Source organism: Ornithorhynchus anatinus (assembly GCF_004115215.2).
Source record: "Ornithorhynchus anatinus isolate Pmale09 chromosome Y2 unlocalized genomic scaffold, mOrnAna1.pri.v4 scaffold_672_arrow_ctg1, whole genome shotgun sequence".
Lineage (NCBI taxonomy): Eukaryota > Metazoa > Chordata > Mammalia > Monotremata > Ornithorhynchidae > Ornithorhynchus > Ornithorhynchus anatinus.
The window spans coordinates 1-27,189 of NW_024396666.1; positions in this window are offsets into that span (position 1 = coordinate 1).

Genomic DNA, 27,189 nt, shown 5'->3' on the forward strand with positions numbered 1-27,189 from the left:
TTCAATAAGAACAGAATAGGGAGAAACAGATCGGTTTTCCTTTAGTAAGGGGGAAAGACAAGAATGTACCTTGTCTCTTATCTCAAACCCTGGGGCCCTTAAACTGCTTTGAATCCTAACTCTTCACATCCCTCGAAGTATTCTTCACCCAGAACCTTCTGGCAAACTTTTACCTACCCGAGTCCTTACAAGAACCTTGTAAGTCCAAAAGAACCATATCTCTTCATCCTTAATTCCCGATTCCATAGCGAGAGAAACCAGAGTTGATAAAGGTGGGGGAGTAGAGACTGGAAGAAGGAATATAAGAGAACCTTGGTTATGCTGATGCTACTGCCTTTGAAAGGCTTATTCTGAAAAGTTAAGGAACAGAACAAAAAGATGGGGCCTTCATTTGAATTTCAAGAATACGAAGAACAAGATAACTGGAAGTTTGTAGTGGATGGAGTGCAGATCAAAATAGGTGACCATTTTTTTCTTCTGGGATTGACAATCAATAATAAAATAATATGCACCAAAGATTCATGTTAGGAAGACTAGCAATGGAGAATCTGGGAAAAGTCATGAAACGTGTTGCTGTAAGAATTTCCAGAAAAATCCAAATGGTCAATTCTATGACTTTTCCAGTATCAGTATAGGAATCAGAAAGCTGGATCCTGAAAAAACAGGATGGAAAGAATGTCGATTCTTTTGAAATGTGGTGTTGGAGAAGGCTTTTGCAAAACCCTTGGACTGTGCAGAAAATGGATTGTGAGCAAATTAAGCCAAAGGGGTCTTCGGAAGATTAAATGACTAGACTTAGATCAGCATATTTTGGAAACATTATCAGGAGGACTAATTCTCTGGAGAAGTCACTAATGCTAGAAAAGTCCAGGTAAAATGTGGAAGAAGCAGACCAGCAGCTAGTTGGGTGGAGATCGTAACACCAATAATGGAAGAACCGTTCGAAAGGTCACAGATTATGGCAGAGCAGTAGAACAGTTTGAGGGCTGCAACGGATATGGAGGCATAAGAATTTCTAGGCTCTGGCTCAGCAGATCTGGGCCCCATTGTGATTTTTGGTCAAAAAGCTAGAGTCTGAAGTGGGGTGGAGGAATGATAATTCTTAGGTGTTGGCTTGGTGAGGTCCCAGAGCAGCTGGGAGAACCGAAGAGGACAGGACGTTCCTGTGACAGTGCACCCATTGAGACACTGTGAATCACAAAGGACTGGATGGCATTTAATAGTAATAATAATAATAATGATAAGGAAGACTTAGTTCTAGCAGTTGGTAGAGGATCTGACGTTCTGTTGGGCTTTGCTGGGTTCTGGGTCAGAGTGTTTTGAAGGCATGGGAAAGCCATGGCTCAGAGTGGGGTTCAGGTTTGGAAGGATTGTGACAGGGTGAGTTTGCTGCTCAGAGGCTTAAGAATCAGAAAATCTGGGTCTAGGAGAGATCCATTTGGAGCTCGACATTTGAAGTCTCTGAGATACATGTGGGGACTCTGTTTGGGCGAGGGTATCTTCCAAAGGAGAAAGCCTTGTAGGAGCTTGGGTCCCAGCAGGATGAGGGATCAGAGAAAAGGGCTCCTGAGCGGAAAGGGTTCCATGAGCATTTGAGAATTCAAAAGAATTAGGATGTCTAGGAGTTGGGGGCTCAGAAGGATTAGGACGGACTCAGATGGGAAAAGTTAGCCAGAAGGCTCTGGGTGAAGAACACTCTGAGGGATGTGAAGAGTTAGGATTCAAAGCAGTTTAAGGGCCCCAGGGATTAAGCCCAGAGTAGTTTCAAGGGAGCTGAAAGGACCCGAACTCTGAGTGGTTTGGAGACCAGAAGGTGTGCATCGCCTTGATTCTATTTAGCACGATTATGTTGTCTTGCTTTAGTCTATCTGTCTCCCCCGATTAGGCTGGGAGCTCATCACTGGGCAGAGATTGTCTTTATCTGTTGCTGAATTGTACATTCCAAGCGCAGAGCACATTCATTCATTCATTCATTCATTCATTCAATACTATTTAATGAGCGCTTACTATGTGCAGAGCACTGTACTAAGCACTTGAAATGTACAAATCAGCAACAGATAGAGACAGTCCCTGCCCATTGATGGCTTACAGTCTAAAAACAATAACAATAAATAGAATCCAGGGCATGTACACCTCATTAAAATTATAGCAATAAATAAAATCAAGGGGATGTACATCTAATAAACGAAATAAATAGGGTGATAAAAATATATATACAATTGAGCAGACGAGCACAGTGCTGAGGGGAGGGGAAATGAGAGGGGGAGGAGCAGAGGGAAATGGGGGGAAAAGGGGGCTTAACTGAGGGGAGGTGAAAGGAGGCGTAGAGGGGCAGCAGAGGGAGCAGAGGGAAAAGGGGAAGCTCAGTCTGGAAAGGTCTCTTGGAGGAGGTGAGCTCTAAGTAGGGCTTTGAAGAGGGGAAGAGAATTAGTTTGATAGAGGTGAGGAGGGAGGACATTCCAGGACAGCGGGAGGACATGGCCCAGGGATTGATGGCAGGATAGGTAAGAATGGGGGACGGTAAGGAGGTGGGTAGCAGAGGAGCAGAACGTGCGGGGTGGGCAGTAGAAAGGGAGAAGGAAGGAGAGGTAGGAAGGAGGCAAGGTGATGGAGAGCCTTGAAGCCTAGAGGGAGAAATTTTTGTTTCCTGCAAGTTTTTGTTTTTGTTGATAGGCAACCCCTGGAAGTTTTTAAGAAGGGGAGTGACATGCCCATAGTGTTTCTACAGGAAGATGAGCTGGGCAGCGGAATGAAGAATAGACTGGAGCGGGGAGACACAGGAGGAAAGGAGATCAAAGAGAAGGCTGACACAATAATCCAGTCGGGATATTATGAGAGCCTATACCAGTAAAATAGCCATTTGGATGGAGAGGAAAGGGCGGGTCTTGGCTATATTATGAAGGTGAGACAGGCAGGTCTTGGTGTCAGATTGGATGTGAGGGTGAATGAGAGAGCAGAGTCAAAGATGACACCGTGGTTGCAGGTTTGAGAGATGGGAAGGATGGTCGTACCATCCACAGTGATAAGGAAGTCAGGAAGAGGACAGGACTTGGGAGGGAAGATAAGGAGCTCAGTTTTGGACATGGTGAGTTTTAGGTGGCGGGAAGACATCCAGGTAGAGACGTCCTGGAGGCAGGAGGAGATACGAACCTGTATCTTCTCATGAGATACAGGAGGCGATACATAGTAAGCGCTCAATAAATACGAATGAATGAAGGAATGAATTCATTGAGAAGCAGCGTGGCTCAGTGGAAAGAGCACGGGCTTTGGAGTCAGAGGTCATGAGTTCAAATCCCAGCTCTGCCACTTGTCTGCTGTGTGACCTTGGGCAAGTCACTTCACTTCTCTGGGCCTCAGTTACCTCATCTGTAAAATGGGGATGAAGACTGTGAGCCCCACGTAGGACAACCTGATTCCCCTGTGTCTACCCCAGTGCTTAGAACAGTGCTCTGCACATAGTAAGCGCTTAACAAATACCAACATTATGAATGGATGAATGAATGAGTGCATGAATAAATGCAAGATTGGGATTCAAGAGAGATGCAGTGTGCCAAAAGATTCAGCATAGGTAAGGTGTAGGGCTCAGAAGAACTGAGGAGCTCAAAAAGCACAGTTTGAGGGTTGCAATGGATATGGAGGCATCAGAATTTCAAGGCTCTAGCTCAGCAGGATTGGGGCCCATTGTGATTTTTGGTCAAAAAGCTGGAGTCCAAAGCTGGGATGGAGGATTGATAATTGTTAGGTGTTGGCTTGATGAGGGCCCAGAGCATCTTGGGGAGCAGAAGAATTGCACTGCGTGTAGATTATGTAAATGAGATGGAGTTGGACACCTGGGCAATAAGTCCTTCGAGGATCTTGGGGGATCAGAGACCTGTGGGCCCTGAGAAGTAGAGAATTCTGAACTATTTGGGGTTCAAGCCAATTAGGACTCAGAGATTGTAGGTCTCAGAGATGTTGGGGGGGAAATGATTAGGTTTCTGAAGACTCAGAGCCCGATTCCATGAGGGTCCAGAAGGAGCATGATTTACAGCTCAATGCAGAAGGAGGAGTGAGCACTGTTTAGGGCTCAGACTGATTCAGATTTTGAGCATTTGGAGGTCTCCACAGGGTCATTGCCGGAGGCATTTAGGGTTCAGAAGGTTTCAGAAGGTTTAGAGATTGGTGCGGTTGAAAGGTCCACAAAAATGTGAATGGAGCTTCAAAGGGATGTCCATTTGCGAGTCTGTTTCTGTTTTTATCTGTGTGTGTGTGTGTGTGTGTGCATGCATGTGCGAGTGTGTATGTGTGTGTCCCTGTAAGTATTTGTAGGTGGCAGGGTGGGTTAAGAGAGGATGGGATTTAGGGTGTTGGATTCCCAGATGCGTAGGGCTCAGAAGTGTTGTGGCTCGGAGTGGTGTCTGGAGTCGTAGGGATTCTGGCTCAGAACACTTAAAGGCTCAGGTGTATTTGTAATCACAGCAGTTCAGCACTTAGAACAGGGCTTAGAATATTGCTTGACACATAGTGAGCACTTAAGAAATACAATAATTATTATTATTGGAGGCTGGGGAAGGCTCAAGGATTGGCTGGGTAACAATCCCTAAAGACTTAATAGAGAACTATCCATCCCGTCACACAAACCCTCAAGTTTGGTGTCATCCTTGACTCTGCTCTCTCATTCACCCCACATATCCAGTCCATCACCAAAGCCTGCCAATCTCACCCTCACAACATCACCAAGATCTGCCCTTTCCTCTTCATTCAAACCGTTACCATTTTAATACAGTCACCCAACCTATCCCGACTGGATTACTGCATCAGCTTCCTGTAAGTCCTCTGAATCTCCTGTCTCTCCCCACTTCAGTCTAAACTTCATTTTGCTATCCTGATTACCTTTCTACAGAAACGTTCTGGGCATGTCAACCCTCTCCTCAAAAATCTCCAGTGGTTGTATATCAACCTATGTATCGAACAAAAACTCTTCACTATACTCTTCCGAGATCTCCACGACCTTGCCCCGTCTTACCTCACCTGTCTTCTCTCCTTCTACTTCTCAGCCCACCCACTCCACTCCTCTGGTGCTAAGCTTGTCACTGGGCCTTGTTCTCTCCTGTCCCACCCTTGACCCTTGGCCCATGTCCTACCATTGGCCAGGAATTCCCTCCCTCTTCCCATCTGCCGAACAATCACTCTTCTCCCTTCAAAACCCTACAGAAGGTGCACCTCCTCCCAGAGGGCTTCTCAGACCAAACTCCCTCTTTTCCTTATCTCCCCCTCCTAACCGCATCACCTTGACTAGCTCCCTTTGCTCTACCACTCTGTCTCTCTGCCCCTCAGCACTTCAGTACAGATGTCCATATCTACAATTCTATTCATTTATATTGAGGCCTCTTTAGTTGTTTTGATGTTTACATATCTAAAATTCCATTTATTTCTATTGATCCCTCTTTCCTTGTTTTGATGTGCTTATATCTAAAACTCTATTGATTAACAATAAAGTCTGTTTACTTATTTTGATGTCTGTCTCCCCCCTTTCAGGCAGTAAGCCCCATGTGGGCATGTATGGTCTCTCTTTATTCCTAAACTGTACTTTCCAAGGCCCTGCAAAAAATCATCGTACAGTTTCCTTAATCTCACTGGCTACCAAGGTACCATTCAGATTTATACAGCATCACCTGGATGTCTGATGGTTAAGCAGGATTCTGAAGGAAAGGGATAGAGATGTGAAACCTTCTTGCTGATATCTGCTAGATAATTGAAAGGACAAGAGAATATAAAAAGGAAGTCAGTATGTGTTTTATTGATTATAGAAAGGTCTTTGTCTGTGTGGATCAAAAAAGCTCTGGAAGACATTAAGGAAAATGGGCTTGCCGGACCATTTAATTGCATTGAGAAGGAAACCGTATCCCAAAAGGGAAGCAGCAGTAAGAACGGAATATGAAGAACTAGATTGGTTACCCATTAGTTGGGAGGAAAGACAAGGATGTATCCTATTTTCTTATCTTTGCATCCTTAATACAGAATCCATAATGAAAGAAGCCAGATTGGATGAAGACAAATTGGGAGTATGGTTTGGAGGAAAGACTATAAACAACTTCCATTATACTGATGTCTCTGCCCTATGAGGGGAAAGTAAAGGTTGAAGGACTTGTTCTTAAAAGTAAAGGAACAGAGCAGAAAGATGGAACCTCTATTTGAATATCAAGAATCCCAAGGTCATGAAGTGGGAAATTTTAACACATTTATAGTAGATGAAGAGAAGATTGAAACAGTTGACAATTTTTTCTCTCCTGGGATTGATAATCAGTAATAAAGGAACTAATAATAATAATAATGTTGGTATTTGTTAAGTGCTTACTATGTGCAGAGCACTGTTCTAAGTGCTGGGGTAGACACAGGGGAATTAGGTTGTCCCACATGGGGCTCACAGTCTTCATCCCCATTTTACAGATGAGGTAACTGAGGCACAGAGAAGTTAAGTGACTTGCCCACAGTCACACAGTTAACAAGTGGCAGAGCTGGGATTCAAACTCATGACCTCTGACTCCAAAGCCCATGCTCTTTCCACTGAGCCACGCTGCTTCTCTAGTAGTCATTCCCACAGGAAGACTTGCTAGAAGAGCCTTGAAAACACCATGAAATGGGCTGAAGCAAGAACTGCCAGTAAAAGGTAAACTGTCAATTCTATGCTGTTTCCAGTGACAATGTATGGATCAGAAAGCTGGACAGTGAAAAAAACAAGTTAGAAAAACGTTGATTCTTTTGAAATGTGGGGTTGGAGAAGGCTTTTGTGAGTACCATTTGAAAAAACAACCAAATGGATTATGGAGGAAATTAAGCCAAAGGGGTCTTCGGAAAGCCAAATGACTCAATTTAGATTAACATATTTTGGACACATTATCAGAAGGAGGAGTTCTCTAAAGAAGACACCAGTGCTAGGAAAAGTCCAGAGAAAATACGGAAGAGGTCGACCAGCAGCTAGATGGCTAAAGATCTTAAAAATGCAACTGGAGAAATCATTAAGAAGGTTGTGGATTATGAGTGAGGACAGGACGTTTTAGAGACAGTATATCACTGGAGTGGCTTTGAATCTCTGGGACACGGTGAGTTTGCTACTCTGAGCTGCTTAGGGATCAGATAATCAGGGGTTTGTAAAGATCCATCTGGGGTTTAGGTCCTTGGGGACTTAGAGGTAGGTGTTGGGACCCAGGACAGGAAAGACACTCAAACCAAGAGAACACAAAGCCATTGAGGGTATCTTCCGAAAGAGAAGGGCCCAAAGTAGATCAGGGCCAAGAAGGATGAGGGATCAGAGCCATTGGCACCTGAGCAGGATGGGTGACTTGAGCAAGTGAGATTTCAAAGAGATTAGGAAGCTGAGCGGTTGCGGACTCAGAAGGATTAGGGCTCTACTGGCATGAAATTCACCAAAGGCTATAGGTTGATGAGCACTCTGAGTGATGGGAAGGTTTAGAATTCAGAGTGCACTAAGGGCCCAAGGGATTAAGCCCCCGAGTCATTTCAGGGGAGCTGAAAGGATTGGGACTCAGAGCGGTTTAGGGGCCCAATAGGTTGGGATTCAAGCTAAATGCAGTATGCTGAAGGACTGAGCAGAAGGGAGGCATAGGGCTTGGGAAGGAACTATGCACCTGAGAGTAGTGAGAGGGCTGAGATGGATGTGGAGACCCAAGGAGTTCCGGGGTCTGGGCTTAGCAGGATTGGGACTCTGGGTGATATTTGGTACCAAAACTTGAGTGCTCATTGAGGTTGAGGGTTCAGAATTGTTTAGGCATCAACTGACTGAGGGCCTAGAGCAGCTTGGGTGCCCGAAGAATTGCACTCCCACACCCCGATTTAGTCTGAGATAGGATCAGTCACCCTGGGTGATATATGTTTGGAGGGTCTTGAAATGTGTGGACACTGAAAAGTGGAGAATTCCAAGTTATTAAGAGTTCAGGCCAATTAGACCTCAGGTATCTTAGGTCTCAGAGATGTTGGGTCTGCAGGTTGCTGGTAAGGGGAATAGTGGGTAGAAGTTAGGGCGTTGAATTCTGAACTATCTAGGGCTCAGAGGCATTGGGACTTGGAGCCATGTCAGGTTTAGATGGATTCTGATTAAGAGCACTTAAAGGCTCAGGAGGATTTGTGCTCACAGCAGCTAGTGGAAGGCTGGGAAGACTGAATATTTGGGTGTCTAACAATGTCCACTAACTTAGTTCCTATGGTGGTCAGAGGTCTGATCCTTCTGTAGGGCTCAACCAGGTTAGGTCTCTGAGCAGATGAGGACACACTCAAAGTCGGATGAGGGCTCCAAAGGATTGGGGACTCAGTGAGTTTCACATGATGAGCATCTTTAGGGTCAGTACCTTTGGGAATCTGGAGAGGGCTGGAGCACAGTTGGAATTAGGGCTCATTCCTATAAGGGTTCAGAGCTGTTGAAGGAACCAGAACCATTAGGCCTTTTACCGTCAGGAGTCCAATTACCTTGGGGCTCTGAGAAGCAGCGTGGCTCAGTGGAAAGAGCCCGGGCTTGGGAGTCAGAGTTCATGAGTTCGAATCCCGGCTCTGCCTCTTGTCAGCTGTGTGACTGTGGGCGAGTCACTTAACTTCTCTATGCCTCAGTTACCTCATCTGTAAAATGGGGAATAAGACTGTGAACCCCACGTGGGACAACCTGATTCCCCTGTGTCTACCCCAGCGCTTAGAACAGTGCTCTGCACGTAGTAAGCGCTTAACAAATACCAACATTAATCCCACTGAGAACAGATCCACAGTGGCATGGGGCACCAAAGGAGTTCAATTCTGAGCAAATTCCACCTGAGCCAAAATCAAGACTTCAACTACATTAGGGTTCATCCTAATCAGGTCTCCCCAGTCGATAAAGGCTTAGAAGGATTATCACTCAGTTTGGCGTAGGGCGCTGAAGGCTACATGGAGATCCAGAACAATCTGGGGCCCTGAAGGATTAGGAACCAAAAGTGGCTTAGGGGCTGAAATGAGAGGCCCCAGGAGTTGATTTAAGGGAGCAGAAGAACCGAAGACCTGGACTGAGTTAAGGCTCCAAAGCACTGTGTCTGAAGAGAGATGCAATGTGCATCTGGGCTAGAACCCAGAGATGGTAGGGCTCAGGATGAGAATTAGGGATTTCAAACAGTCTAAGGCTCCAAAGTGTTTAGGACTGAGGAGCAGGTTTGAGGCCAGATGGATTAGGAGCAGGAGCAGTTTAGTGCTGAGATTATTAGGATTCTCAGGGCTCCGAGGGGTTAAGCCTCAGAGTGGCCTGGAGGGTCAGCCCAACTGGAGGTCTGATGTGTTTGGGGCTCAGAGGAAGCAGGGCCAAAAAGCCCTTAAGGGCTCAGAAGGACTTTGTTCAGGGCATTGCGGTGCTCTGAAACATTGACCCTCGAGGGTCTCTGCGGGCCTCCAAATTGGGCTAAGGACTAGTTGCTCTTTCAGGGTCCAAAGGATTAGGCCAGAAAGCCTGGGTTAAAGAATCGAAAAGAAATAGGATCAGATCCATTTGATGCCTCAGGTAGGATTAGTCCTCAGAGCTCCTTAGGGATCGAATAATAAGAGGGCTCTGAGAGGTTTAGGATTCGGAAGGATTTGGGTTCCAAGTGGATTTATCCTTTAGAGGCTTGGGGCTCAGGGTGCCAGAAGGGCATGGAACAATTTGGCCCCAGAGCATAGCACGGCTCCCAAAGCAGTAACCTTGGCAGAGAGAGGTTGAAAGTGAGGACACTAAGGCTCAGACAGCTTAGGCACAGAACAGCGTAGGGCAGAGAACAATCAGGGCCCAGAGTTGTCTAGGGCTCAGAAGGATGAGGCTTGCATGACAAATATGCAGAGCCTTGGAGTGCACCTCCTGAAGGGGAAGGGCCCAAAGCAGATTGGGGTCCAGAAGGATGGGAGAGTGAAGCGAATGACACCTCAGCACAAGAAGAGCTTTGAGCAATTGGGATTCAAAGGAATTAGGAGGCAGAGCGATGTTGGGGGCTCAGAAGCTTTAGGACTCCTTCGGGTAAAAGTTGGCCAAAAGGTTCTGTGTGAAGAGCACCTCGAGGGAAGAGAAGGCTTAGGATTCAAAGAAGTTAAAGGGTTCCAGGTACTTAGTACAGTGCTCTGCACACAGTAAGCACTCAATTAATATGATTGAATGAATTAAGCCCCAGAATGTATTCAAATATGATTGAATGAATTAAGCCCCAGAATGTATTCAAGGGAGCTGAAGAGATCCAGACTCTGACCAGTTTAGGGCCCAGATGGACTGGGATTCAAGAGAGAGGAATACTCATCGGAGAAGTATGGGGCTTGGAAGAACTGTGTGGCTCAGCACAGTTTGAGGGCTGAGACAGATGTGGAGGCATAAGGAGTACTAGAGCCCAGTACGATTTTCAGTCTAAGGGGGGTTGAGAGTTGAGAATTGGTTAGGTATCCACTGGCTGGGTGCACAGAGCAGATTGGGGCATTGAAAAATTGTCCCCCTGAGCAGGTTAAATCTGAGGAAGAATCGGACACGCTGGGCAGTGAGTGCCCTGAAGGTCTCGGGGGGTCAGAACACACGTGGGGTCTGAGAAGTTGAGAACTGCAAGTGATGTGGGGTTGAGGTTAGTTAGGACTCAGAGCTTTTAGATATCATTGCAGCCAGGGAGGAAATTGTTAGACCTCATAGTGTATTAAGACTCAGAAAGTCTCGGGATCCAATTTCATTAGAGCCCAAAAGAAGCAGGGCCCCAGGGTAGTTTTGGGGCTTAAAGCTCTAGAAAGGTGTGCACTATTTAGGGCTCTGACAGATTTGGATTCGAGCACTTGGAGAGTTCTGAAGAGTCAATACTCCCGGCAGTTAAGTGCTCAGAAGGTTTAGAGATCAATGTGGCCGAGGGTTCAGAAAGATTTGGTTTGAACAAAGGCAAGTATATGTCCGGTGTGATGGGGTGTGTGAGTTAGTGTGTGTGAGTGTGTGTGAGTTTGTGGTGTGAGTGTGTGTGTGTGTCTGTGTGTGTGTTTATGTGTGTGTTTGTGTGTGTGTGTGTGTGTGTGTGTGTGTGTGTGTGTGTGTCCGATTAGGAATCTGTAGGTGGTGGGGATGAGGAAGAGTGGGCAGCAGCTAGGGTGGTGGGTTCAGGGTTATATAGGGCTCAGAAACTTTGGGGCTCAGAGCCAGTCAGGAGGGGTTGGGTGGCTTTGTATTCAGTGCACTTAAAGGCTCAGGCAGACTAGTATTCACTGCAATTAATGGAGAGCTGGGGTAGGCTAAGAGGTTGGGTGTTTAACAGTTCCCAGAAACTCAGTTCCAACCGTGGTAAGGGGATTGATCTTTCTGTAGGATTCAGCCTGAACAGGGCTCTGAATAGATGAGGGCCCACTCGAAGTCAGTAGAGGACTCCGAAGAACTGGGGACACGATGAGCATCACATGCTGAACGTTTTAGAAGTGAGAACTGTTGGAGTTCAAAACAGGTTGGAGGACAGGTCAAATTAGGGCTCTGGCCTTTTAGGGCTCAGAAACGTTTAAGGACACAAAGCCACTGGAATCCTCTAACCATCAGGATTCCAACTGACTCAAACTTCATCGGGATTGGGCCTTGGAGTCCCTCGAGGGCAAAGAAAGAAAGTTGAGGCCAGAGCAGTGGAGGCTGCCAAGGGAATAGGACTCCGGGCAAATTCCACCTGGCTAAAATCAGCGCCTCGAGCAGAGTAGGGTTCAAGCAAATCAGGATGCCCAAGCGACTAAGGTCCAGGAAGAATTAGCACTCAGGTTGCTTTAGGGCACAGAAAGCTAGTGGGACACCCAGGGCATTTTCAGGCTCTGAATGATTAGGAGTGCAGATGGCTTTGGGGCCACCAGGAGTAGCATCTGGAGTGGTTTGAAGGGAGCAGAAGAATTTAGTCTCAGAGCGGGTTAGGGATCAAAAAAATTGTTACTGAAGAGAGATGCAGTGTGCAGCTGGATTAGGACTCAGTGCTGCAGGGCCCAGGAATGAGAATTAAGGGTTTTGAAGAATCTAGGGCTCTGAAATGGTAGAACTGGGGACCATTAGGATTGAGGCCAGATGGATTAGACCTTGCTGCAGTTTCGGGCTGAGATTATTAGGGTCCCAAGGGGTTAGACCTCAGAGTGGCCTGGAGGGGCAGGCCAATCAGCGTTCCAATGTGTTTGGGGTTCAAAAGAGGCAAGGCCAGAAGTCCTCTAGGGCTCAGAAGGATTAGGGCTCAGGGTTTTGCAGGGCCCAGAAAGATTCACCCTTGAGGGCCTCTCCAAGTTTCCTAATCAGGACCAAAATTAGGCCTGAAGATTAGGCCTGAAGCCTGAATTCAGGACTCGAGTTATAGTACACTCAAATCCATTTGCGAGCTCAGCTAGGATTAGCCCTCAGAGTACCTTGAAGCTCAGAGCAGTTAGAGGGCTCAGAGAGGCAGATTTATCTCCCAGAGCCTGAGGGCTCAGGATATCATGACCAAGGCCCAGAGGTGGCAGGGCTCTGAAAGTGGAAACCTTGGCAAAGAGAAGGTGAAGTAAAAGTAGAGTGGACTAATGTCTCAGAGACAGTTAGGGCTTGGAGCAGGGGAGGGCAGAGAACAATCAGAGTTCACCGCGGTCTATATCTCAGAAGGAGGAGGAGCCCCCGTGGGACACACTGGGGCTCAAAAGGATCTGGCCTCAGCCCAATTTCAGGGTCGGCAGGATTGAGACCTCCGAGTATTCTCAGAGCTAAATGAAGCCTGAAGACTCAGAGTGTCTTCCTAGGGCTCAATGTAATGAAGTCACACAAAGAGGTGGACCTCACTGTTTGGATTAGGGGTCAGGAAGATGAGGGCTCGGAACCACTGTTCAGGGCTGGGAAGAATTAGGGTCAAGCATTGTTTAGTGTCCAGGGAAAATTCAGAATCTAGGCAAATGAGGGTTCCGTAGGACTTGGCCTAAGAGTGGTTTGGGGACTCAGATGAATTTGAGCTCAGGGCAGGTGTCAGGGATCAGAGGGATTTGGATTCAGGGCACTTAAGAGCTCAGGAGGACTCATGATCTCAGCAGTTAACATAGGGCTGCAGATGTTTAGGGGTCCAGGTGGTTATTAACAGTCCCCAACGACAATTAATTTACAGTTTCCTTGATCTCCGAGGCCACGAAGACACTGCCAGAAGTCATACAACATTTCATCGAGACCTACATGGAACTTGAAATTTCAGTGTTCCAGCAGGATTCTGAAGGAACAGACAAGGGACATTAGATATTATTGCTAATGTCCATTGGATAATTGAAAGGACAAGAGAATATCAAAAGGAAGTCAGTATGTGCATTATTGATTATAATAAAGTGTTTGGGTGCACAGATCACAAGAAACAATAAGGGAAATGGGCTTGGTGGATCATTCATTCATTCATTCATTCCATCATATTCCTTGAGTGCTTACTATGTGCAGAGCATTGTACAAAGTGCTTGGAATGTATAATTCGGCAACAGATAGAGACAATCTCTGCCCAACAAGGGGCTCACAGTCTAAAGAGGGAAGACAGACACCAAACCAAAATTAAACAAAACAAGTAGTCTGGCATCAATATCATCAAGATAAATGGAATCATTGATACATACACATCATTAATGAAATAAATAGAGCAATAAATAATATATGCAAACATGCATAATTGCTGTGGGAAGGGGAAGGGGGAAGAGCAGAAGGAGGGAGTAAGGGGAATGAAGAGGGGAGGAGGAGCAAAGGGAAAGGAAGGTCTCCATCTAGGAAGGGGTCCTGAAGGAAGTGAGCGCTCAGTAGGCCTCAGAAGACAGGAAGAGAGTTAGTTTGGCAGATGTGAGGAAGGAGGGCGTTCCATTTCAGTGGTAAGACATGGACCAGGGTCTACAGTGGGACAGGCGCCAACTAGAGACCATGAGGAGTTTAGCGGCAGAGGAGCAGAATGGATGGGGTGGGCTGCAGAAGGAGAGAAGGGAGGTGAGGGAGGAGGGGGCTAGGTGATGGAGAGGTTTGAAACCAAGAGTGAGGAGTTTTTGTCCGATACAAAGGTTGATAGGCAACCACTGGAGGCATTTGAGGAGGGGAGTGACATGCCCAGAGCATTTCTGTAGAAAGATAACTTGGGCAGCGGAATGAGTAATAGACAGGAGCTGGGAGAGACAGGAGGATGGGCAATCAGAAAGGAGGCCAACACAGTATTCCAGTTGGGATATTATGAGAGCTTGTGCCAGCAAGGTATCGGTTTGGATGGAGAGAAAAGGGCGGATCTTGGTGATATTATGAAGGTGAGACTGGCAGGTCTTGTTGACAAATTGGATGTGTGGGGTGAATGAAAGAGCAGAGTCAAAGATCACACCAAGGTTGCAGGCCTGTGAGACGGGAAGGATGGTCGGGCCGTCCTTAGTGTAAGGGAAGTCAGGGAGAGGACAGGGTTTGGGAGGGAAGACAAGGAGCTCAGTTTAGGTGGTAGTCAGACACCCAGGTGGATATGTCCTGAAGGCAGAAGGAGATACGAGCCTGGAGGGAGGGGGAGAGAACACAGGAGGAGATGGAGATTTGGGAGTCCTCTGCATAGAGATGATAGTTGAAGTGGTGGGTGCGAATGATTTCACCAAGGGAGTGACTTTAGATGGATCAGTAAAGGATTGAATCAGAGAGATACTCGAGCTTTCCTTCTGAGTCTTGCAGTGCCCTGAGCAGAAAACCTTCTGAGCCCTAAACAGCTTTTGGCCCCACTCCCTCTGAACCGTCAACCCATCGGGCCTCTGATTGGGCTGATCCTCCAGGCCACTCTGAGGCCTAAGAATCCTACTAATCTCGGTCCAAAATTGCTCCCAGTCCTAATCTTTTTGGCCACAAACCTGCTCTCCAGTCCTGATGATTTAGTGTCCTACAGAATTTGAATCCCCAAATTCTCATTCTGAGCCCTCCAGTATTCTGAATCTTAATGTGGCTGCACGCTGCATCTCTCTTCAGAGGCAATCCTTTTGAGCCCTAACCCACTCCGCGTCTAAGTTATTCCATTCCCTTCAAACTACTCCATACCCCCAACCTGGTATGGGCTCCAAATCCTTCAGAACCCCAAAATGCCCTGGTCCTTCCGGTAGCTTTCTGTGCCTGAAATTAACCTCAGTACTAATCCTTATTTGACCTTAGTCACACGGGGTTCCTAATTTGATTGAAACCTAATGTGCCTGAGGCTCAGGTGGAATTTGCCCTCAGTCTTAATCCTTGGGTGTCTTCCACTGCTCTGGGCCCTCTTCTCCTTCTGTGCCCCCGAGGGGCTGCAAGACCCAATCCCCCTGAGCTATGAGGAGATCAGAATCCTGATGGTAAGAGGCCTAATCGCTCTGGGCCCTAACAGGCCTGAGTCCTACTTTGATCCATCCCAACAGTTCTCATCCTTACGATGCTCCGTGAGTAATGCTCACTGTGTCCCCAGTTCTTTGGAGTCCTCGACCGGCTCTGAGTGGGCTCTCATCTGCTCCGAGCCCTAACCAGGCTGAACCCTACAGAACAATCAGTCCTCTTACCACGATTGGAACTATTTCTTATTCTTCCCCAGCCCTCCATTAATTGCAGTGAACACAAGTCCACCTGAGCCTTTAAGTGCACTGAATCCAAATCCATCTCACCCCTGACATGGTCCGAGCCTCACAGCTTCTGAACTCTACATAACTCTGTACCCAATGCCCTAACTCCTTCCCACCCTTCCCCCTCACTGCCACCTACAGATTCATGCCGGGACACACTCCTACACACATACACACACACACACGCATGCACACATAATCAGGAGGACTAAATCTCTGGAGAAGACACTAATGCTAGGGGAAATTCAGGGAAAACATAGAAGGGGCAGACCAGTAGGTAGATAGGTAGACACCATAACAACGGTAATGGAAAAGCAATTAGAAAGGTTGTAGATTATGGCAGAGGAAAGGACATTCTGGAGAAAGTAGTGACTCCATTGGAGTCACTACGAATTGGAAATGACACGATGGTACTTAATTATGATAACAATAATATCCTAATAATAATAACAAAGATAATTAAGGATGAAGAGATAAGGCAATATCTCACCCCCTTACTAATGGGAGGCCAATCTGTTTTTCCATAAATTGTTTTTATTGTAGCGTCCAGTCCGGCATGCAGATTCAATATCATTGAGATTAAATGGAGCAGCAACCCTATTTTTCTTAATGTGCTCCAGAGTTTTTCATGATCCACACAGTTGAAGGCCTCACTATAATCAAGGAAGTACATGCTGACTTCACTTGGATATTCCCCTGTCCTTTCAATTATCCAACAGACATCAGCAAAAGCAGCTCACGGTCCTTGTGCTTCCCTTCAGAATCCTAATTCAATATCTGACAATTCACATTCCATCTAGATCTCTGTGCAATGCTGCATGACTTTTAGCACTGCCTTGCTGGTCTGTAAGATTAAGGATCAAGGAAACCGTATGATAATTGTCTTTAAGGACTGATGATAACTGATCGGGCCCCTAGTCCTCTATAGCCCTACTTTAATTCTTTGTAGCTTAAACACTTCTGAGTCCTGTCTTGATCTGAATTTATATCCCTCTGATGCCTGTCACCTACACTGAGCACGGATTGCCACCTGGAGTTGTTCTAAAGGAGAAGGAAAGCGAAGATGGAGGGTAGAGGGCACCACAAGATTTGGATTCAGAGTGAATTCCACCTGAGCCGGCATTAGGACCTCGAGCACATTAGGGTGCAATGGCTCCCGCTCCCACAGCTTCAACTACCAGCTCAACTACCATGACATCTAAATCTGCATCTCTTTGCCTATTCTCTCTCCCTCCCTCCAGGTTCACATTTCCTCCTGATTTCAGGACATCCCTACTTGGACATCCTCCCACCACCTCAACTCACTATGTCCAAGACAGACCTCCCTCTCTTCCCTCCCAAGCTCTGTCTTCTTGTGTCTCACGAGCTTGCAGCCTTGGTGTCATCCTTGACCTGACTCTCTAGTTCACTCCACATTAATTCATTCCTTCATCAATCCCTCACCAACTCCCACCTCTCTCACCTGCTCACCAACACCAAGACATTTACCTGAATGGATTACGAAAAAATCCAGAGCCCATTCAGGAAAATGGGCTGGCCAGACCATTTAATTGCAACCTGCATCCTGAGCAGGGTCTACAGTAAGAACAGAATATGGAGAATCAGATTGGTTTCCCTGTCCACACCACTGCCACTGTACTACAACCACTCATCCTATCCCGACCAGATTACTACATCAGCCCCCTTTTTGACCTCCCAACCTTCTGCCTCTTCCCACTTCAGTCCATACTTCACTCCCCTACCTGGATTATCTTTCTACAGAAATCTTCAGGGCTTGTCACCCTCCTCCTCTAAAATCTCCAGTGGTTGCTTATCAACCTCCAGGTCAAAGAAAAACTCTTCACCTTTGGCTTTAAAGCTTTCCATCAGCTTGTTCCTGCTTATCTCAACTCCCTTCTCTCCTTCTACATCCCAACCCACACACTACATTCCTCTGGTACTAATTTCTCACTTAGCCTCGATCTCACTCGTCTCATAGCTGACCCCTGGCTCACATCCTACATCTAGTCTGAAATGCCCTCCCTCCTCACATCTGCCAAAAATCACTCTTTTCCCCTTCAGAGACCCACTGAAGATGCACCTCCTCCAAGATGCCTTCCCAGTCTAAGCCCCCTTTTCCTCAGCTTCCCCTCCCTTCTATGTCACCTCTCCTCTGGCCCTGTGTTCTCCCCACCTCCCTACATCTCCCTGACCCACAGTACTTCTTTATATATGTATATATTTATAATTCTATTTATTTATATAGATGCCTATTCACCTGTTTTGATATCACAGCCAGCCAGAAAGGGCAAGGGCTGCAAGAAGTTATTGCTGATGTCAGTTGGATAATTGAAAAGACAAGAGAATGTCAAAAGGAAGTCAGAATGTGATTAATTGATTAGAGGAAGGAACAGAAACAAGCTTCATGATGCTGACCATACTACCCTATGAGCAGAAAGTGAAGATTTGAAGAGCTTATTCTTCAAAGTTAAGGGACAGAAAAAAAAAAGATGGGGGTCTACATTTTAAAGTCAAGAATGTGAAGATCAAGACAACAAGAAGTTATAACACGTTTGTAGTGGATGGTAACCAGATTGAAATAGGTGACAAATTTCTTCTCCAGGAATCAATAATCAATAATAAAGAACTAATAGTCAAGAAATACGTTGAAGATTCAGTTTAGGAAAAGTTACTATGAAGAGCCTGGGAAGAACCCCAATTCTGCTGATTGTCAGAAAAATACAAATTGTCAATTCTATGGTGTTTCCAGTGACGGTGTATGGCTAGAAAACTGGACAATGAAAAAGCAGGACAGAAAAAACAAAAATTCTTATGAAATGTGGTTTTGGAGAAGGCATTTGCCACTATCATAGACTGCCTGAAAAAACATCCAAATTTGATTTAGGAAAATATTGAGCCAAAGAGGTCTTTGGAAGGCCACATGACTCGACCAGGATTTGCATATTTTGGGCACAAGATCAGGAGAATTAATTCTCTGGAGAAGTCACTAACGCTGGGAAAAGTCCAGGGAAAAGGTGGATGAGGCAGACCCGCACTTAGTTGGGTGAAGACCGTAACACTGATATTGGAAGAACCGTCAGACAGTTTGTAGATTATGGTAGAGGACAGAACGTTCTGAAGACAGTATGGAGTCGCTATGAATCTCAAACGACTTGACGGCACTAAATCATAATAATAATGAAGACTTGGTTCCACCAGTTGGAAGAGGTTTCGATGTTCTGTCCTGCTCAGCAGGGTTCTGGCTCAGAGCTTCTCACAGGGCATGGGAGAGCACGGGGACAGGGTGGGTTTGTGGCTCAAGAGGTTTGGGGCTCAATGAGTTTGCTAATCTAAGCAGCTTAGGGATGAGAAATGAAAATCAATAACTTGGAAGGGGCCATTTGGGGCTTCATTGTTTGAGGGCTCAGTTAGGATTAGCCCTCGGAACGCCTTAGGGTCAGAGCGGTTTAGGGCTCAGAATATTTGGCTCCAAGCAGATATATCCTGAGTAGCATTAGGGGTCAGGGCAGCTGAAGGTCATATTTAGGTCCAGGCCAAGAGAAAGGCATGGCCCTGCAGTGGTAACCTCGGTGGAGAGAGGTTGAAAGAAAGAGTGGACTAAGGCTCAGATGAATAAGCTCCGAACAGTATTGGGCAGGGAACAATCGGGTTCCAGAGTGGTCTAAGACTCAGAAGAAGGAACCCCTATGGAGCAGGTCGGGGCTCAGAAGGTTGAGAACTTGACCCAGTTTGGGGGTCATAAGATTGAGCTCTCCAAGTGTTCTGAAGATTAAAGTCACACAGAGAGGTGACCCGCCACTTGCATTCAGGGTCACGAAGAGGAAGGCTCAGAGCGGTCAGGGCTGGGAAGGATTAGGGCCATGCATTGTTTAGGGCTCAGGGGAAATTGCCGGGTCTGCTGCAGTGAGGTTGGTTTTGGAAGCTGGTTCGGTTTGGGAGGTTGGTTTGGGAGCTTCGTGTGGTTTGAGACCTACATGGAATGATGTTGAAGCAGGATTCCAAAGGAAAAGATGAGGGATGTGAAATGTCATTGTCGATGTCCATTGGGGTCATTAGCATTTGGATTCAGGACCTAAAGAGCTCAGGAGGATTCAATCTATAGGCAGTTAATGTAGGCTGTGGAGAGTTAGGGGTCCTGGTGGTTATTAATGGCCCCCAAAGGAAATTATGATACAGTTTTCTTGGTCTCACAGCAAGAACAGCAAGGTACTGTTAAAAGTCATAGAGCATCACAAGGAGACCTACATGGAATGATGTTGAAGCAGGATTCCAAAGGAAAAGATGAGGGATGTGAAATGTCATTGTCGATGTCCATTGGATAATTGAAAGGACAAAAGAATATCCAAAGGAAGTCGGCTTGTGCTTTATTGATTATAGTAAGGCCTTTAACTGTGTGGATCATGAAAAACTCTGGACCACATTAAGGAAAACGGGCTTGCCTGACTATTCAATGACACTGATAATGGAATCTGTCTCCTGAATGGGAGACTCCAAAAAGAAGAGAATAGGAGAAACAGATATGTTTCCCATTAGTAAGGGGGGAAGAAAGGGATGTGTCTTATCACTTCCTCTCTCAATCCTTTATACTGAATACATCATAAGGGGATCCAGATTGGATGAAGAAGAGCAAGGGCTAAAGACAGGAGGAAGGAATAAAAACAACCTTTGTTATGCTGATGCTACAACCCTATGAGCATAAAGTGAAGATTTGAAGGGCTTAGTATGAAAAGTTAAGGAGCAATAGGTAAAAGCTTGGGTCCTTCTTTTGAATGTCAAGAAAACAAAAATCATGACAACTGGAAGTCTCAGCATGTTTGTCGTGGATGGAGAGAAGAATGGGTTAGCCATTCAATACTAAAAAGGAACAAGTAGTCAAGAAATACATCGAGGATTCACGTTGGGAAGACTTACTATGAAGAACCTGGAAAATGTCAGGAAATGGTCCGTAGTAAGCATTGCCACAAAATTCCAAGTTTTCAAGTCTATGGTGTTTCCAAGAAACAATGTAGGGATTAGAATTCTGGATGGTGAATAAACAGGATAGAGGGAACATCGATTCCTTTGAAATGAGGTGATGGAGATGTCTCTTGTGGATACCACGAATCACCAGAAAAACAACCCAGTAGATTTTGGAGCTAATCAAGCCAAAGTGGTCTTTGGCAGCCCAGGTGACTCAATTTAGATTGGCACATTTTGTACACATGTTTTGTGTGTGTGTGTCTGTGTTTCCGTGTGTGTCCGTGGGTGGCAGGGTGGGGAAGAGTGGGCAACAGTTAGGGCATTGGGTACAGAGTTAGGCAGGGCTCAGAGGTTGAGACTTGAGTGGGTGTCAGGAGTGGGATGGATTCAGATTCAGAGCACTGAAAGGCTCAGGAGAGCTGGATAATACTCAGGGATCGGGTGCTTGAAGGTTGCCAAAGACTTAATTCCAAATGGGTTCTGTGGTTCACCGTCTGTGATTCATCCTTCTGTAGGTCTCAGCTGGATTAGGGCTCGGAGCAGATGAGGGTAAACTCAGAGTCGGTGAGGCCTACGAATGATTGGGACACAGTGAGTTTTGCACACTGAGTGTTTTATGGATGAGAACCATTGGGGCTCAGCGAGGGCTGGAGCATAGATTGAATTAAGGTTCAGGACTACTAGAGCCCAGAGTTATTTAAAGATAGAAAGCTGTTAGTTTAAGTGGTCCAAAATGTTTGAAGTGAGGTGTGCGTGTCTGTCCATTCCCAAGGCTGTGTGAATCTGTGTAGCTGTGTGTGTGTGTGTGTGTGTGTTTGAGAGAGAGAGAGAGAGAGAGAGAGAGAGAGAGGTAGTGGTTTGGGTGTGTGTGTTTGGGGGCTTACATATGGGAGGTATAAGTGTGTTTATATGTGTGTGTTGACATACAAATAAATCCTTAGGTGGTGGGGTGGGAGAAGAGCAAGCAGGAGTTAGCAGAATGGGTTCAGAGTTCTGTAAGGCTCAGAAGCATTGGGGCTTGATGCGGTCAGGGATCGTATGGATTCAGATTCAGAACACCTAAAGGTTCAGGCCGCTAATGGCGGGCTGTGGAAGGCTCAGGTGTTTAATGGTCCACAAAGACTTAGATCCCACTGTCGTCACTGTAAGGCTCGGCGAGGTCCATTAGGGGCTCAGATGCCTGAGGGTTCTGAGGTAGGTGTTGGGACCAGGGCAGGAAAAGGGCTCATTTGAATGAGGAGAATACAGAGCCAACGAGGGCACCTTCCAAAGATGAGGGGCTTGAAGCAGATCAGGGCCCAGAGGACGGGGGAGTAGAGCCAATGGTACCGGAGCAGAACGGGTGCCTTGAGCAAGTGAGGGTTCAAAGGAATTAGGAGGCAGAATGGCTGGGACCTCAGATTGGTTAGCACTCCAGTGGTTAAAATTTGCCAGAAGGCTGTGGGTGAAGAGCATTTTTAGGGATGCAGAGCTTTAGGACTCAGAGCGCTTTAAGGACTCCAAGGATTCAGCCTCAGAGTGGTTTCAGGGGGGCCGAAGGGATCGGGACTCAGAGCATTCTCAGGCCCAGATGGATTGAGATTCAGGAGAGATGCAGTGTGTTGAAGCACTAGACATCAGAGAAGTGTACGGTTTGGAAGAGCAACTCAGCACGTTGCGACAGATGTGGAGGCACAAGGATTTCTGGGATCTGGGTTCAGGGGGACTGGGGTGCTTTATGATTTTTGGTCCAAAAGCATGAGTCCTATGTGAGGCTGTGGGTCAGTAATTCTGCTGGATGAGGGCTGAGAGCCGCTTGGGGCCCTGAAGAATTACCCTCCAAGAGCAGATTAGGTCTGAGAAAGAATAGGGCACCACTGGGCAATGAGTGCTCTGAGGGACTTGGGGAGTTGGAAACACGTGGGCTCCCATGAGGTCAACTATCATCTCCTTGTGGATGACACCGAAATCTATCTCTTCCCCTGATCTCTCTCCCTCACTCCAGGCTTGCATCTCCTCCTGCCTTCAAAACACCTCTATTTAGATATCCTTTGCCACCTAAAATCTAACATGTGCAAGGCAGACCTCCTTAGGACCCCTCCCAAACCCTGTCCTCCCCCCAAATTTCCCATCACCGTAGATAGCACAACCATCCTTCCTATCTCAAAAGCCCCCAGCTTTGGTACCTTTCTTGACTCCACTCTCTCATTCACCCCACATATCCAATCCGTCACCAAATCCTCCTGGTCTCACCTTCACAACATCACATAGGTCAGCCCATTCCTCTCCATCCAAACTACTACCACCTTAATATGATCACTTATGTTAGCCCAACTAGCATCAGGCTCCTTTCTGATCTCCCAACCTCCTGCTTCTCCCCACTTCAGCCCATATTTCACTCCACTGCCTGGATTAACTTTCTACAGAAACCTTCAGGACATGTTTCCCCACGCCTCGAAAATCTCCAGGTGGTTACATACCAACCTCTGGAACAAACAAAAATTCCTTACTATTGGTTTTGCAACTCACCTTCCCTTTGCCGCTTCTTCCCGCACCTTTCTTCTCCCCTTCTCCAACCCAGCCCAAACTTTCTGCTCCTCTGGTGATAAACCTCTCGCTGGGCCTCGATCTCTCCCATCTCGTTGGCCACGCCTGGCCCATATCCAACCTCTGGGCTTGAATGCCAACCCTCCTCAAATCCACCAACAATCACCCTTCCTCCCTTCAAAGCCCTCCTGTAGACATACTCCTCAAGTAGCCTCCCCAAACTAATCCCCCTTTACCTCAGCTCTTGCTTCTTTCTATGTCACCTCATCGAAACTCCCTTTGCTCTCTCCACCCCTCGCCCAACAGGACATATGTATTTGGGTTGAAACCTATATTTCTATATATTTATCTTCATGCCTGTTTATTTGTTATAGTGCCTGTCTCCCTCACTTTGTCTGTAGGCTGGAATTGTTTCTCTCTATTGCTGTACTGTACTTAGCAAGCAGTAGTAAAGTGCTCAGCAGTGCTCTGCAACCATGGTCAGAGGATTGATCCTTAATAGGGTGCAGCCAAGTTAGGGCTTCCGGAAGATTAGGGCACACTCGGAGTCAATGGAAGGCTCCAGAGTTTCACACAGTGAGCATCTTAGAGATGAGAACCTCTGGGTTTCAGAGAGGGCTGGAGTATAGATCAAATTAGGCCTCAGGAATATATAGAGACCCAGAGCCATTAGGACTCTTGGCATCATGAGTCCAATTGTCTTAGAACTGACAATGATTATACCTCAGAGCTCCTCGAGGGCACAGGAAGAGAACCTGGTTTAGAGTGGTGATGGACGTCAAAGGATTAGGACACAGTGAATTCCTCCTGAGCCAAAATTAGGGCCTTGAGCACATTAGGATCAACCAAATTGAGATTCCCCAGCCGTCAGAGCTCACTCAGAAGGATTATCACTCTGGTGGGTTTAGGGCTCAGAAGGCTAAGGGGAGGCCCAGGTCACTTTGGGGCCCTGAAGGCTTAGGAGTCAAAAGGAGTTGAGAGTAGCACCCACAGTTATTTTGGTAGGAAGTGGAAGAACTAAGACTCAAAATTGGTTAGGGTTCAAAAGAAGAGTGCCTGAAGAGAGATGCAGTGTTCAACTGGATTAGGACTCAGAGCGATGTAGGACTCAAAATGAGAATTAGAAGTTTCATGGAGTCTAGGGCTATGAAGCATTAGGACTGGAGAGCAGGTTTGAGGTCAGATAGATTAAATTCGGCAGGAGTTTTGGGCTGGGATTATTAGGATTCTTTGGACCCTCAGAGTGGCCTGGAGAGTCAGCCCCATCACAGTTTCAATATATTTGGGGTTCAAAAGGAGCAAGGCTAAAAGCCCTCTAGTGCTCAGAAGAATTAGAGCTCTGGGTGCTGTAGGGGCCAGAATGATTGGCCCTCGCAGGCATCTACAGGCTTCCAAAACAAGATAAAGATGAGGCAGCTTTTTGGGCTCCGTAGGATTAGGCCTGAAGCCTGAGTTCAGGGCTTGAGGGCCAACAGACTCAAATCTGTTTGAGGGCTCAGGCAGGATTAGTTCGAATGCCCTTATGTCTCAAAATAATTAGAGGGCTCGGCGCTTGTTAGGGTGCTGAAGGATTTGGTCTCTAAGAGGATTTATCCTCTGGAGTGTGAGGACTCAGGGCTTCTGAAGGGCATGGAATGATCATGGCCCAGAGAGTGGCAGGGTTTGGATAGCGGTTACCTCGGCAGAGAGAGGTTGAAAGTCTGAGGGGACCAAGGCACAGACAGATAAGGTCCAGAGCGGCATAAGGCCCCTTGTGTTCACGTTCACAGAAGGAGGAGCCCCAACAGGGTAGATTTGGATGCAGAAGGATCATGCCCTGGTCCAGTTGAGGTGTGAGCAGGATCAAGGTCTCTGACTGCTCTTGGGGCTAAGAAGAGGTCTGAGGACTCAGACTGTCTTCCTAGCATTCAGGGCAGTTCAAGTCACGCAGAGAGGTAAGCCCCCCCCCCCCCCCCCCCCCCGGATTTGGGGTTAGAGAGACGAGGCCTCAGAGCTGTTCAGGGCTGGGAAGGATTAGGGCCGAGAATTGCTTAGGGCTCAAGGGAAATGAAGAGTCTGAGCTCAGACCGACTGGGGCTTAGAGAGGTTTTGGAGTCTCAGAAGAATTTGGGCTCAGGGTAGCTCTTGGCGGTTAGAGAGATTTGGATTTAGAGCACTACAGAGCTCAAGAGGATTCATGATCCCAGCAGCTAACACAGAGCTGCAGAGGTTTAGGGGTCCGAGTGCTTATTAATGGTCCCCCAAAACAATGACTGTACCGTTTCCTTGATCTCATGGGCCTTCAGAAGGAAAAATCCTCGGACCACAGTTGGACCTAAGTCTTTGGAGATCATTAAACACTCGATTCCTGAGCCTTCCCCAGCCCTCCATTATCAGCTGTGAACAGGAATCCCCCTGAGCCTTTAAGTGTTCTGAATCTGAATCCCTATGACCAAGAACACCCTTCCAAGCCCCAACACCTTTGAGACCTATACAACTCTGAACTCAACTCCTTAACTCCTGCCCGCTCTTCTCACACCCCGTCACCTACAGATTTGTATAGTCTTACACACACACGCGCACACACGCACACACGCACACATGCACACATACATGAAATTCACAGGCACACAAAAAAATGTTATGAAATGACAGACACACACACTTCCGCTCAAATCTTTTGGACCATTCAACTGCTCCTATCCCGAAAACTTCTGAGCTCTTAACTGTTGTGGGCCCTGACGCTCCAGAGCCTGCCAACTGCTCAGAATCCAAATTGGTCTGAGTCCAAAACAACACTTACCCTTTCTTCTTCTTTGAGCTATAAAACTCTCCTGGGGTCCTGCACCTTTTTGGCCTTTGTGACACTGGGCCCCAAGTCTTTGGAAACCTAATTCTTTCCTCCCTAACATCTCTGAGACCTAAGATCTCTGAGTCCTAATTGGCCTGAACCCCAGCTAGCTCAGAATTCTCTACTTTTCAGAGCTCAGGGCCCAAGATCCTCAAAGCACATATTGCCCAGGGTGCCCAACTCTATCTCAGACTTAATTGGATTACGGGAGGTAATTCCTTGGTGCCCCAGGCTGCCCTGGGCCCTCAGCCAGTAGACACCCAATCAATTCTGAACCCTCAAGCTCACTTAGGACTCAGGTTTCTGGACCGAATATCACCCGGGGCCCTAATCCTGCTGAGCCCGTTGCCTGGAACTCCTTGTGTCTCTACACCCATCGCTGCCTTTGAACTGTTCTTAGCTGCTCAGTTCTTCTGAGTCCTACTTCTCAATGATGCTCAGTCCTTCAGCATACTGAATCTCTCCTGAATCCCAATCCACCTGAGCACTAAACGGCTCTGAGTCTGGTTCTTTTCAGCTCCCATGAAACCACTCTGGGGCTGAATCCTTGAGGCCCTTAATGTGATCTGATTTCTAAACCTTCATATCCTTCAAAGTGCTCTTCAATCCAAAGCCTTCTGATGAACTTTATTCCACCAGAATCTTACTACTTCTGAGCCCCCAACCACTCCATGACTGATTTCCTTTGAACCCTCACTTGCTAGAGTGGCCCATTCTACTCAGGTGTCATTGGCTCCAATCCTCATCCTTCTGGGTCCCAAACTACTTCGGGCCCTTCTCCTTCGGAGGGTATCCTCAAAGGCTGTGCATTTTGTTCATTTGAGTGGCTTTCCTGTCCTGGGTCCCAAAGCCTACCTCTGGGTCCTCAAAGACCAAAGCCCCGTATAGCCCTTTCCAAGTTACAGATTTTCATTTTCTCATTCCTAAGCCACTTAGAGTAGCAAACTCACTGTGCCCCAATCCTCCTGAGCCATAAACCCACCCTGACCTCGGGCTCTGCCCAGGCAGCCAGACCCTGCTGAGCCCGACAGAACATTGGATCCTCTTCCAAATGTAGGAACCAGGTCTTCATTATTGCTATTATTTACTGTCTTCAAGTCATTTAAGATTCATAGAGACTCCATACTGTCTTCAAAACGTCCTGTCCTTTGCCATAATCCACAAACTTGCTGACGATTCTTCCAATATCGTCGTTACGGTCTTCAGCCATCTAAGTGCGGGTCTGCCTCTTCCACCTTTTCCCTGGACTTTTTCCAGCATTAGTGACTTCTCCAGAGAATGAATCCTTCTATCTTGTGTCCAAAATGTGCAAATCCTAGTTGAGTCATTTG